Genomic DNA, 12484 nt, shown 5'->3' on the forward strand with positions numbered 1-12484 from the left:
GGCACTACCCAAGACTAGAGAACAATGGTTTTATTTTGGAGTGTCCTTCTCCTGGGAGAACTGCTTACCATAGCTAAAGAGTCTCTTCTACCCTTACCAAGAGGAAAGTAAAGCCATTGCACAATTCCAGTGCAGTAGTTAACCCCTTGAGAGAAGAACTGTTTGGTAATCTCAGTGTTGTCGGGTGCATGAGGACAGAGGAAGAATAGGCCAGACTATTCGGTGTCTGTGTAGGCAAAGGGAAAGAACCGTAACCAGAGAGAAGGATCCAATGTAGTACTGTCTGGCCAGTCAAAGGACCCCATCACTCTCTAGTGGTAGTATCTCAACGGGCAGCTGGTGCCCTGGATGTTATGACTAAACACTAAACTATGGTAATTTACACAATATTTGATAATCTATGCTTGCTTTTGGTTGACATCTTTGTGTGGGCAGAAGCAAAGAATACCAGCAAAGTTCCAAGGTTAATTTCAATAAAGTTTATATTTTTATTTATTTTATTGTTACTGTTTTATTTAAATGTTAATTACTTCTCTTGTAGTTTATCTATTTCCTTATTTCCTTTCCTCACGGGGCTATTTTCCCTGTTGAAGCCCTTGGGCTTATAGCATCTTGCTTTTCCAACTAGGGTTGTAGATTAGCAAGTAATATCACAAATTTTAAGTAATTTGTATTTTTCCTAACAGTACTTACGTCGAACTACTTTCTTAGGAGTATCTGGGATCTCCTCCCATCCAACCAGAGTTTTGTGTAGTTTACCCTATTCCCATTTTCTATGAGGGGTAACCTCAGGCGGAGGGATACGCGCCCTGAGGCTAACCCAGGGTCAGAGAGCATGCTTGCTCAGGTCTTGACCTTCAGTAAGTTCTTGGCAGCTTAGGTTTCTAAGAAGTCCAGTAAGGCACTCGGGGAAGGAAGGGTGGGCCATTACCCGAAAGTAGTTTGAGGTAAGTACTGTTAGGAAAAATACAAATTACTTAAAATTTGTGATTTGTTCCAACATGGAGTACTTACCTCGAACTACTTTCTTAGGAGACTTATACTTTAGGAGGTGGGAGTGGCCTTCCAGACCTAGAGACCGTGCTGAAGCATATCCAAGGAACCTAGATTGGAGGCTAGGTTCTGTTGACCCCAATAAACACGAGAAAAAGGTAAAACTTCACAAAAACCTTATGTTAGTGTTTAAGTAACTCACCTCTGCAAGAAATCCTCGGAGACATGTCATTCAAATGACAGTGTATCTTGTAGCCGACTCAGGGGGATATCGGAGTCAATTTTTGAGCGGAAACAGGGGAAAGAAGAACCAGGGGGTTAAGAAACGAACCTGTGTCTCTTGGACTTACTACCCACGGTTATCACAGAGGCTATACCTTTAAATCGTTTGGAGCGCGGAAATGACGGTACCTATCGAGAACCCGTCCAGGGACCTCCTCGAATAGTCCTTCAAGTAGTGAGCTATGAAGGTTGATTGGTTAGCCCAGGTGCCTGCTCTTAGGATCTGGCCCACTGCCATATTCTTCTCAAATGCCAACGACGTACTTAGGCCCCTAATGTCGTGGGGTCTGGGTTTGCCCGGCAGTGGAATTCCTGCGCTACTGTAAGCTCTGATAATCACCTGCCACAGCCAGAAGGAGAAAGTGTTTTTCGAGACTGGCTTCTTCATTGCGCCTGTGGAAGCAAAAAGACTTTTGATCCCGGGTCGAAGTCTGGCTGTTCTCTCCAAGTATTTTCTTATTGCCCTGACCGGGCACAGCCGCAAGTCCCTCGGGTTGTCCGACCGAGGGACTGCTGGCACTGAGAAGCCCTCAAACCTGGGATCCTACACGGCTGGATTCTGGGTCTTTGCTACGAAGGATGGCACGAACCTGAAGGTAGCTTCTCGCCAACCCTTCGAGTGTGAGACCTCGTAAGACAGTCCATGAATCTCCCCTACCTGTTTTGCTGAGGCCAACGCAAGCAGAAAAACTGTTTTGAGGGTGAGGTCCTTGTCCACGATGTCTTTTAGGGGTTCGAAGGGTGGTTCTGACAACATCTTCAGGACTCTGGCCACGTCCCACTGTGGCACCCTAACGGCTTGGGCGGGGGGGACGACTGCTCGAAGCTCTTGATGAGCATCGAGATGTGTCTAGAGGCACCCAGGTCGATGTCCTTCAGGAGGAAGATTTGGCCCAGCGCAGCCCGGACCCTTTTGATGGCCGGGATGGACATGTTAACCACGTCCCTGAGATAGACCAGGAAGTCCGCTATCTCTGGGATAGAAGCCCTCAGTGGTTTGATGTTCTTAGAGACGCACCATTTAGTAAAAGTGGCCCACTTTGCTTGGTAGACCACTGCCGATGATCGTCTCAGATAGCCTGACATCCTCACTGCCGTTCCCGACGAATAGCCTTCCTTCCTCAGGAGACGCTCTATAACCTCCACGCGTGAAGACGGAGGGACCGAGGGTTCTCGTGGAACCTTTGAAAGTGGGGCTGCCGGAGAAGGTCTGGTTTGTCCGGAAGGGGCCAAGGTGGAAGTCACGCCAGGTCCTTTAGATCCATGAACCATTCTCTCTCCGGCCACCAGGGCGCTACCAAAGTCATCCACAGGTTGTCCGCCCGCCGTACTCTGTTGAGGACCTGTCTGAGCATCCCGAAGGGAGGGAAGGCGTACACGTCGAGGTTGTCCCAAGGGTGTTGGAAGGCGTCCTCGAACGCCGCTTCTGGGTCTGGCACAGGAGAACAAAACACGGGGAGCTGTGCGTTCAGTCTCGTTGCGAAGAGATCCATCACTGGCAATCCCCATTTCTGAAAAATGGCTTTGGCCACTTCCGGGTGTAGAGACCATTTGGACCCTACTATTTGTCCCATCCTGCTGAGACCGTCGGCCATGACGTTCCTCTTTCCTGGAATGAACCTTGCTGAAATTCTGATCTGCTCCCCTTCTGCCCATTCCAGAAGTTCCAATGTGAGGACGCACAACTCCTTCGATTTTAGTCCTCCCTGCTTCTTTATGTAGGTCACCACCGTGGCGTTGTCGCACATCAGTGCTACTTTGCTACTTTGTTCCCCCGGAGTAGATGGGCGAACTCCAGGCATGCCCTTCGCACTGCTCTCATTTCTAGAACGTTTAAGTGTTGGGTTTTCTCCTCGTCCGTCCAACTTCCTCTTGCTGATCTTCCGAGGAGATGGGCACCCCACCCCTCCTTGGATGCGTCTGTGAACAGGAGCATCTCCAGAGGGTCGGCTGCGAAGGGCATCCCCTTGAGGGTGTTCGATCTGACGCGCCACCACTCCGGAGTTCCTTTCGTCTCCGGGAAAACTGGAATAACTTTTTGGGGGGAGTCTCTCTGGTTCCAGAGCTCTTTCAGATTCCACTGGACACCCCCTGAGTTTGAGTCTCCCCTGGGGGACCAGTTTCTCCAATGACACTAGGTGGCCCGACAGGAAGGGACGGAGGATCTGGTCTAAGTTGCCTAGTCTCTCCTCAGGGAAGGCTCTCACCAACCGGGAGTCTAGGACCATTTCGAGGTAGGCATCCTGGTGGAGGGTATCAATTGGGACTTCTCCAGGTTGATGATGATACCTAGGACATTGCAGAACTGCAGTAGCTTCGCGCCTTGCTCCCTCAGTACTTCCCCTGAGGCTGAAAGTAACAACCAGACCTACAGGTAACGAATCAGGAGGATACCCTGTTCGCGAGTCCAGGCTGAGACCGTTGTGAAGACTCTCGTGAAGACCTGAGGTGCTGTTGACAACCCGAAGTAGAGGGTCTTGAACTGCAACGTCAGGGAACCCCATTTCACCCTTAGGTATTTTCTGCTGGAGGGGTGAACTGGAATCTGGAAGTATGCTATGCGTCCTTGAGGTCTATGGACATCATGAAGTCCCCTTCCCTCAAGGACGCTAGGACCGACTTCGGGGTGTCCATCTTGAAGTCAGTCTTGTACACAAACTTGTTGAGGGCTAAGAGGTCTATGACCGGTCTCCAACCCCCTGTGGCTTTCTCCACCAGGAACAGCCTGCTGTAGAACCCCGGGCCTGGATCCTTGACTGGCTCTACCGCCCCTTTCGCCATCATCGTCGAGACCTCCTCTTGCAGGGCTGCCCTTCTCAAGGGGTCCTTGGGAGCCAACCACTCTGCCTGTTGATCTGGCATTAGGGGTAGGGGGTCTGCTAGGAAGGGTAACCTGTACCCCTCTTTCAAGACTGCTACGGTCCACGGGTCCGCCCCGTGGTCCTTCCATGCTTGCCAAGAATGTCTGAGGCATCCCCCCACCTGAGGCTTCGGCAGGAGTAGGGGGCCTCTCCCCCTATCTTCTTCTAGAGGCGCGGCCTGACCGCCCTCTTCTGGCCACTGTGTAGGAAGGCCTAAACGAAGACTGAGCCGGGGCTGTTCCCCTACCGGAGGGCTGCAACCAGGCCGTAGTAGGGACGTCTCTCCTGGGTCTCTGCTGGACGGGGGCATCCACTAGCCTGCTGAGACTCGATTGCCAGAACTCCTCGGAAGAGGGCTCGGGCTCGTCCAACATATGATGTCTCCTGACGAGCCCTATCACCCTCCTGTAGGCTGACACCTCCGCTGCCGAACCCTCTGCATGGTCGTCCAGCTCCTCCGTAGGACGCCCAACTGCTTGAGACGGGGTCCTTCCGATGGAGGCCTCCGTAAGGGGGAAGGAGACGACTTTATCCGCTCCGACTGCTGTGGCTCTGGATGTAGGCCAGGCATCGCCGTCGAGACGGGGGCCTCCGTCCTAGGTCTATCCTTCCTCGCGGAGGTCCAGGCATCCGCGGGTCTACTCGACGAGGGGAGTCGCTTCTCACGATCCTGCCAATTTGAAGATAACTTGGGGGTCGGGACAAGGCTGCCAGACCGAGGGGGCGACTCTCTCCGCTGGGCGGATGGAGCCGGAACCCTCGCGGGCTTATGCTTGTCCGCTGGGACCTGAAGCGACAACTCCCTCCGTCGGTCGTATCTGCTGTAGGATGTGTATCTCTCCGGCGAACGAGTCCTAGGGTGCCAACTTGAGGAGCCCGGCACTGCCGACAACTCAATGAGCTTGCTGCGTGGGATGACCACCCAGTCTTCCCCTGGGGAGCCACTTCTCCTATATTTTCTTCTGGGGGATCGGGACCGTCTACCCACGTGGCGGGACCTGGAGCGAGAGCGAGAACGGGAGTGTCTCCTGCGGGACCTCTCGCGACGTTTATGAAGTTTCCTCCGGGCCTCATCCTCCGAGGAGCAAGAAAGGACTTCGGCCGAAGATCCCGACGATCTGTAGGACCTCGCCGGCGGGCCCGACTTGCGTCGCGTCGTTGGGGGGTCCACTCGACGCTCGATGGAAGGCGGGGGCTGCAAGAAGACGTCCGGAAGTGTAGCTGAAGGAGCTGGAGGGGAGCGCGGGTGTTCTTCGTTGGGGACCAGGTTCCAAAGTCTTCTTTCATCCTCAACGGGAACCTGAAGGGCGTCTTCGGCGGTACCCACGCAAGGGAGTCCGACGGCGGCGAGTCCTCTCTCTCAGCGCCACCCTCTGGTGCAGAAGCACCTGAAAAGCACGCCCAAGAGGCGGGAGAAGAGGTAGGAACAGTTTTACCCCACATGGGGTCATCTGAGGAGACGGGACCTGCTTGCACCAGGGCTTCGTCACTCGCACACACTCCCGACCCTCCCTCAGGCCCCTCACTTGCCTGGGATAACGCCACAACCCCACTATCTTGCAATTCTGACTCCTGGGGAAGGGCCACAGGCCTCTTCCCCGCAACGGACTTACCTCGTCCCCTATTCTGGGTAGGGGAAGGTGGTAAGGAGGCTCGGTCTGACGACACGCCCGGCGAAGTAAGAGGAGAAGAGACGTTCGGCTTCTTCGGTGACCTCTTTGGCGCCGCCTTCTTTTTGGTGCCGTAACGCACCCACTGCACCTCATTCCAGGACACGCACTCCGGACACGTGGCCGTAGGGGAACACACACTGCCCCTACACGACGAACACAAGGAGTGCGGGTCTACTTCAGGTTTCGACAGGAAAGCACCACATGATTTACCGGCCATAGGCCCAGGACAACGGCAGGGATGCTCCATCACACACTAGTAACGCACCGCGAGACACAGGAATGCAGAAGGAAAGAATAAGCTAAAGCACAAAGGTACCACGTGGGGACCGCGTGAGACACAAAGGGAAGTCGGGGACACAAAGGGTCGCACTGGGTTAAGGAGAGCGTCGAGATGATATCGCGACGCGACCAGAGAACTTACTGGAGGTCGAGACCTGAGCAAGCATGCTCTCTAACCCGGGGTTAGCCTCAGGGCGCGTATCCCTCCGCCTGAGGTTACCCCTCATAGAAAACGGGAATAGGGTAAACCACACAAAACTCTGGTCGGATGGGAGATCCCAGATACTCCTAATTAAGTAGTTCGAGGTACGTACACCGTATTGGAACAAACTAATAATAATAGTGCATAGTTTCAATAGGAGAAAGTAGAATCTGATATTAAAGCATGTCAACATATCAGGAGATCTACAAGCCACTTTTGAATCTGTCCTCCATCTTTGGACGGTGCATATACTCGCTTGCTTGACTCAAAGCCAGTGAGGAAAAATTCTTGGACACTTATTTCTGGTTCTTGCCCATCTTTATGAAGAGTCTCTGCTCAATCGCCACTGTAGAAGTCTCATTGGCAAAGGATGGAAAAGGTCTCGAAACTGAGGTCATGGACTGACAGGTTCTGGCTACAAACTTTGGGAAGAATAGGAGATTTCATCTTAACCATCCAAGTGTCTGACTTGATTCGAGTCCATGCACCTCACCTACTCTCTTCGCCGATGCTAAGGCTAGCCAAAATTTGTGACGGTTAGATTCCTGTCAGACACCTTTCTTTGGGGCTCATACAGTACATATGTAAGTGACTTATGGACAAAAGCCATGCCAAACACTGGGGACCTCCGATCACAAGCGGGCAAGACTGTTCAAGGATCCTCACAAAAATAGACAACTCTTTTGAGTAGAAATCATACCCTTCAGCTCGAAGACCTGGCTCAAATCTGAGCAATAACCTTTCACAAGCTAAAGTGAGAGGAGCTTCTCTTGGAGGAGGTAGATGAAGAATTCTTTGATCAGCTAAAGCAATGCTCTTAACCCACGAAGGACGACCCGTCCATATAATGGATGCATTAATTGCAATCAACTTGCAAGCGTCTATATTGTGGATGCATTTTATTCATCCTTTCTCCCTCATACGTATGACTTTAGCTTCGCCTTCTATTGACGTCACAGGCTACTTTAACCAATCAGTGATCGTTTACAAGGCAAAGTTGCCAGAAATCTTATACTTTGAGGTTATAGGAGTGTGCTAAGCATGCGCCGTTGTCGATGGGGGTAGGTGCCGTTTGGCTTATCGATCGAGATTTTGTTATCTGTTGGCGCGATAAAAGATAACTTATTTTTATGCAAAATTAAGAGTTTTTTTATAATGGCTCTTATTGATTATCTTTATGATTCAGAAACAAGTGCTGATGATTTGGACGGCCATAGTGAGCATGATAATGATGATTATATTACTAATAGCGATGTTTATGACAACGATTTTGACATTGAACCTGTTGCTTCATCCTCTAGCACAGTGTTTCCAAACCCTGGGGTAAATTACCCCAGCAAGGTAATGGACCCGTATTTTTGGGGTAATCAAGATGTTCTGAAATCGAGTTATTCACATTCCCATAATCATTGCCATAATTCATACACAAAATCTGCAATAATTATTTTATAGGAAAAGTTTGCATTTGCTTTGGATCCTTAACTATAAGCAGCCAATAGCGGGCTACATGATCCATACAGTTCATCCGGTGGCTGCAAAAAAACATCCGATGTTACCGGGTATATGTTCAAAGGGGTAATTGATTAGTTGGAAATCAAATTTTGGGGTAATCATTTAAAAAAGGTTGGGAAACACTGCTCTAGCAGAAGCCCTACTAACACAAAAGACATCACTCACAGGAACAATAAAGATTAATTCTAGATTTTTGCCTCAAATTTTGGTCACGGAGAAAAATCAAGCCTATAATCATAAATGACTATATCATTATGCTGCAAATGTCAACAAGGAGATACTGGAAGAAAATCTATAGTAATCTTATAGGCCATCCAAGAGATAATTATGAACGCTGTAATATTTTTGTAAATCCGCATTACCAAATGGTGAAAAAGTGTCACTTGATATGTTGATATATCATTTTTTTTACCACTCTATTACTGGATAGAATATTCTGGTTTTTTAGGACTTTTTCAAAATTACATTCTTTACAAAATTAGCACTGTTATAACAAATAGGAATAATAAATTTTGTAATAATCCAGCTTCAAAATGACTTTAATCTTTTTGCAACTGTGATTTCTAAAGACAATTTTTTTTATATCCAAAGTAATTAACAATGTATTAAACAATAAATGCCCTATTAAAACAGCTCATCTTCTTGCGGTTTCAATGATACCAAATACTTATATATTGAAGTGAAAAATAATATATTTAAAGTTTTTTTTCTTTTTTCTAAAAATATCAATAAACCGTCATTGTCCTTCGTGGGTTAATAAAGATGCTTCTAATACACCCCTCGAAGAAGATGGCACACTTTCCCTGGTAGACAGTTGCAGAGGAGCAAAAATGCATACAAATCAGCAACTATTATGTGTAAAAAGAAATGTCTACACTAGAATGGCATGTCTTTCCATTTTTTTTCACCTTTGGGTAAACTTTGTTAACTTAGTTCACTTCCCTTACCTAAATTCCTGAACATTACAGTGATGCATTTGACAAGGCCGAGATGCCTGGTTCAATCTTCAGATTCCATCTATTCATCAATTCAACTTAAAGCCTTCTTCATACCTCATAATGTTTGAGGAAAGTGGCTCAGCTACTTGGTGAAGAAAAGGAACACAGCTTACCACGACAGTTTCAGGTATAACGGGTACGGATCTACCTCGAACCGGCTCATGAAAGTTCCAAAAGGGTGCTCGCTCTTTAAGGTCAGGTCATATCCGCATACTACCTGAAAAGCCACTCTGATTCACTATGCACAGTGAAAAAGGTACTCGGTGGCACAGAGTCGTGATCGCAGTATGGGAGAACCATCTGCCATGGCAACCAGAAGAATAGTGAGGCTGTCTCGCGATCATCGAGCGTGGAGATAGACACCTTTTCTTTTTATGGTTCTAGCAAAGCAACTCAGGAGTAAACCCATATAAATGACTCAGAAGTTTGTATCTGCGTAGGAACTAAAATTCATTCGTTCAGTGATGGTAACACACTGCATGATGTATTGGCTGCATAATATTATTACTGTACATAAATAAACCCACAAGCTCAAATATCCAATTATCGCTACTTGTTTCTGTGAAGTTTAAATGCCAGGTCATCATTCCCTAAACAAACCACTTACATAGTACCCTACAACCAAACATCATTATATCTCTGATAACTCCAACAACAAATGCAAGGATGAAACATCATTTAGCAATTATTCTTGGTCAACTAACAAGTTTGAAATAACTGAAGGTGAAAGGCATTAAGCCCGAATAAAGTCTTCCAAATGCTGTAAAATGGGGCTGAAATCCATCGAAGGAGAGGGGACCAATAACTCATTGAAGAAAAGAAAGCACTCGTAAAATATCATCTGAGGAACTACCATTTTCTGGGAGGAAAACTTTGAAGAAAATTCCGTCCAAGGCAGATAAAATTGCAAGACAAATGCAAAAATATTTAGAGAAATAAGACTTGCTAATAAAGTAGATTGTCTATTTCCATTTAGTTATAAATTACTTAGGATTTTAACTTTTCGCTAAATAGCATGAAAGCTCTAAAATGACAAATTCGTAGATAATTCGTATTTTTCCTAACTATACAAACCTTAGCTATTTAATAGAGGTATTACTTCCGGCGTAGCTGAAATGATGAGCCATTAAAATTTAACAAGGGTTTACTACCCACACCGCTAGTTAGCGGGGGTAGGGGAGGGAAGCTTGCTACCCCCCCTCACACATACCTGTGCTTGAGCTCACTTTGCTTGGAGGTAGGACTTCAAGGATGATAGGGTTGGCGGGCAAGTTTGGTTAAATAGCTAAGGTTTGTATAGTTAGGAAAAATACAAATTATCTACAAATTTGTCATTTGTTTTGTTACTGGAATACAAACCACGCTATTTAATAGGGGTGACTCACCCATTAGGAAGGGTGGACGTCCCAGCCAGTTCTGGCTTTTGGCTTTGCCCGGGGACTCGTTATTCGAGTGTGTAAGCACCCAAGAAAGAAGGAGTCCCTGCACCTCGCTAGAGCCTTACTACTAGCAAGGACTGCGGCCTACGCAAGCTGTGTGTGAAGGTATGAAGAAGTGTGACTCGTCCAAGGAAGTTGTTCTGAAGTTCTTTAGATGGAAACTTGTAGACTAGGACTTTCCCAAGGACGTAACAGTATTAACCTTAATACTAGGAACACAAGGGAACATGGTTTACCTGCAGTGGTTTGAGGTCAGCTATGCAGAGAACCCAGGATACTGCTTTCCCCAAGACAAGGGATGATGAAGAAAAGAATAAGGGCCAGTCAAACCTTTTCATTCATGCAGACTAAAACCGGGTAACAATGCCCTCAACCTTTTGCTACTTGTCCAATAAGGAACTTGGGGTTTTAAACCAGCTGTTGTGCAGCCACCACAGGGCCGATAGAGAATGTATCGAGCCTCCTGTGGGTCACGTCTTGCAGGTAGTGGGCTGTGAACGTTGTTTGGCGTTTCCACACCCCCGCTTGAAGAACCTGCTTCACTGAGAAATTTCTTTTGAAGGCCAGGGACGTAGCTATGCCCCTGACATCATGTGCTCTAGGACGACGTCACGGAGGAGGATCTGGATTCAAGGCCAGGTCAATGACCCTACGAATCCATGCAGAGATGGTGTTCTTGGTGACCCTCCTCTTAGTCCTTCCTGTACTGACGAATAGTGGTGGCACATGAGGATGGACTGTAGCTGTTCTTTTGAGTTATAGCCTAAAACTCCTTACAGGGCATAGTAAGAGATGGTCTGGGTCATCTGTTACAGAACAGAGACTAGAAATCCGGAAGGAGTCGAATCGAGGATCCGCCACTCCAGGATTCTGAGTCTTAGCAATAAACTCAGGGACAAAGCTGAACGTTACCTCCCCCATCCCCTTGAATGGGCAATGTCATACGAGAGACCATGAAGTTCGCTGACTCGCTTGGCCGAGGCCAAAGCTAGCAGGAATACCGTCTTCCAGGTTAGGTGGCGATCTGATGCCTGGCGTAATGGTTCATAGGGAGGTCTCTTAAGAGACCTGAGAACTCGAACCACGTTCCATGGGGGAGGTCTCACTTCCGACTGAGGGCAGCTAAGTTCATAACTCCGTATGAGTAGAGAAAGTTCTAGCGATGAAGAAATGTCCATTCCTTTCAGCCTGAAGGCTAGACTTAAGGATGAGCGGTAGCCTTTTACTGCCGAGACAAAGGAGCATTTCTTCACGCAAATACATAAGGAACTCCGCTATTGTTAGAATAGTGGCATCGAGTGGAGAGATACCCCTTCCACGACACCAACCACAGAAGACTTTCCACTTTGCCTGGTAGACTGCTGCAGAAGACTTTCGCAGGTGTCCAGACATCCTGACAGCAACTTGTTGCGAAAATCCTCTCTCAGCGAGGAGATGCTGGATAGTCTCCAGGCGTGAAGTCGTAGTGAACCGACGGCTTTGTGGAAGATGCTGGCATGTGGTTGTTTGAGAGGATTGTGTTGTGGAGGAAGTTCTCTTGGTAGCTCCGTTAGGAGTTGCAGAAGGTCCGGGAACCATTCCGCGTGATGCCATAGCGGAGCTATGAGGGTCATTGAAAGATTGACCGATGTTCTGGTCTTGTTGAGTACCCTCCTCATCAGACAGAACGGGGGAAAGGCGTAAACGTCGATGTTGTCCCACCGTTGTTGGAAAGCATCTTGCCAGAGAGCCTTGGGGTCTGGGACTGGGGAACAGTACAGCGGGAGCCTGAAGTTCAGGGCCGTTGCGAAAAGATCCACAGTCGGAGAACCCCACAAGGTCAGGACTTTGTTGGCTAATAGATGATCCAAAGACCACTCGGTACTCACTATCTGAGATGCTCTGCTCAGATTGTCGGCGAGCAAATTTCTCTTGCCTGGAATGAAGCGTGCCGATAGTGGTATCGAGTGGATTTCGGCCATCTCAGTATCTCTACTGCAAGATGGGATAGTTGCTGCGAAAAAGTACCTCCTTGTTTGTTGCCACCCACCACTGGAGCTCCGTCAGTTTCGCAAGTCCCATGGGGATCTGGACGTCCAGGGAATCGTAACCTTGATTCCACCGGGACTTGAGTCGCCACTGGAGGGATCTCATCCTGAGGCGACTGTTGGGAACTAGATGAGCCAGCGATGAAAGGTGACTGAGGAGACGTAACCACGATTGGGCTGGAAGTTCTCGTCTGAGAAAAGGACTTGCGACCTTCCTC

At 48.2% G+C, this 12484-nt stretch overlaps 1 protein-coding gene across 1 annotated transcript in view; it reads right to left on the reverse strand.

Annotated features, from left to right (window-relative positions):
- LOC137622361 (ras-like protein 1) overlaps positions 1–12484 on the reverse strand; it is a 91721-nt gene that overhangs the window by 32197 nt on the left and 47040 nt on the right. The gene's annotated exons all lie outside the window — the stretch shown is intronic.

Source organism: Palaemon carinicauda, chromosome 29, assembly GCF_036898095.1.
Source record: "Palaemon carinicauda isolate YSFRI2023 chromosome 29, ASM3689809v2, whole genome shotgun sequence".
In the NCBI taxonomy this organism is placed as follows: domain Eukaryota; kingdom Metazoa; phylum Arthropoda; class Malacostraca; order Decapoda; family Palaemonidae; genus Palaemon; species Palaemon carinicauda.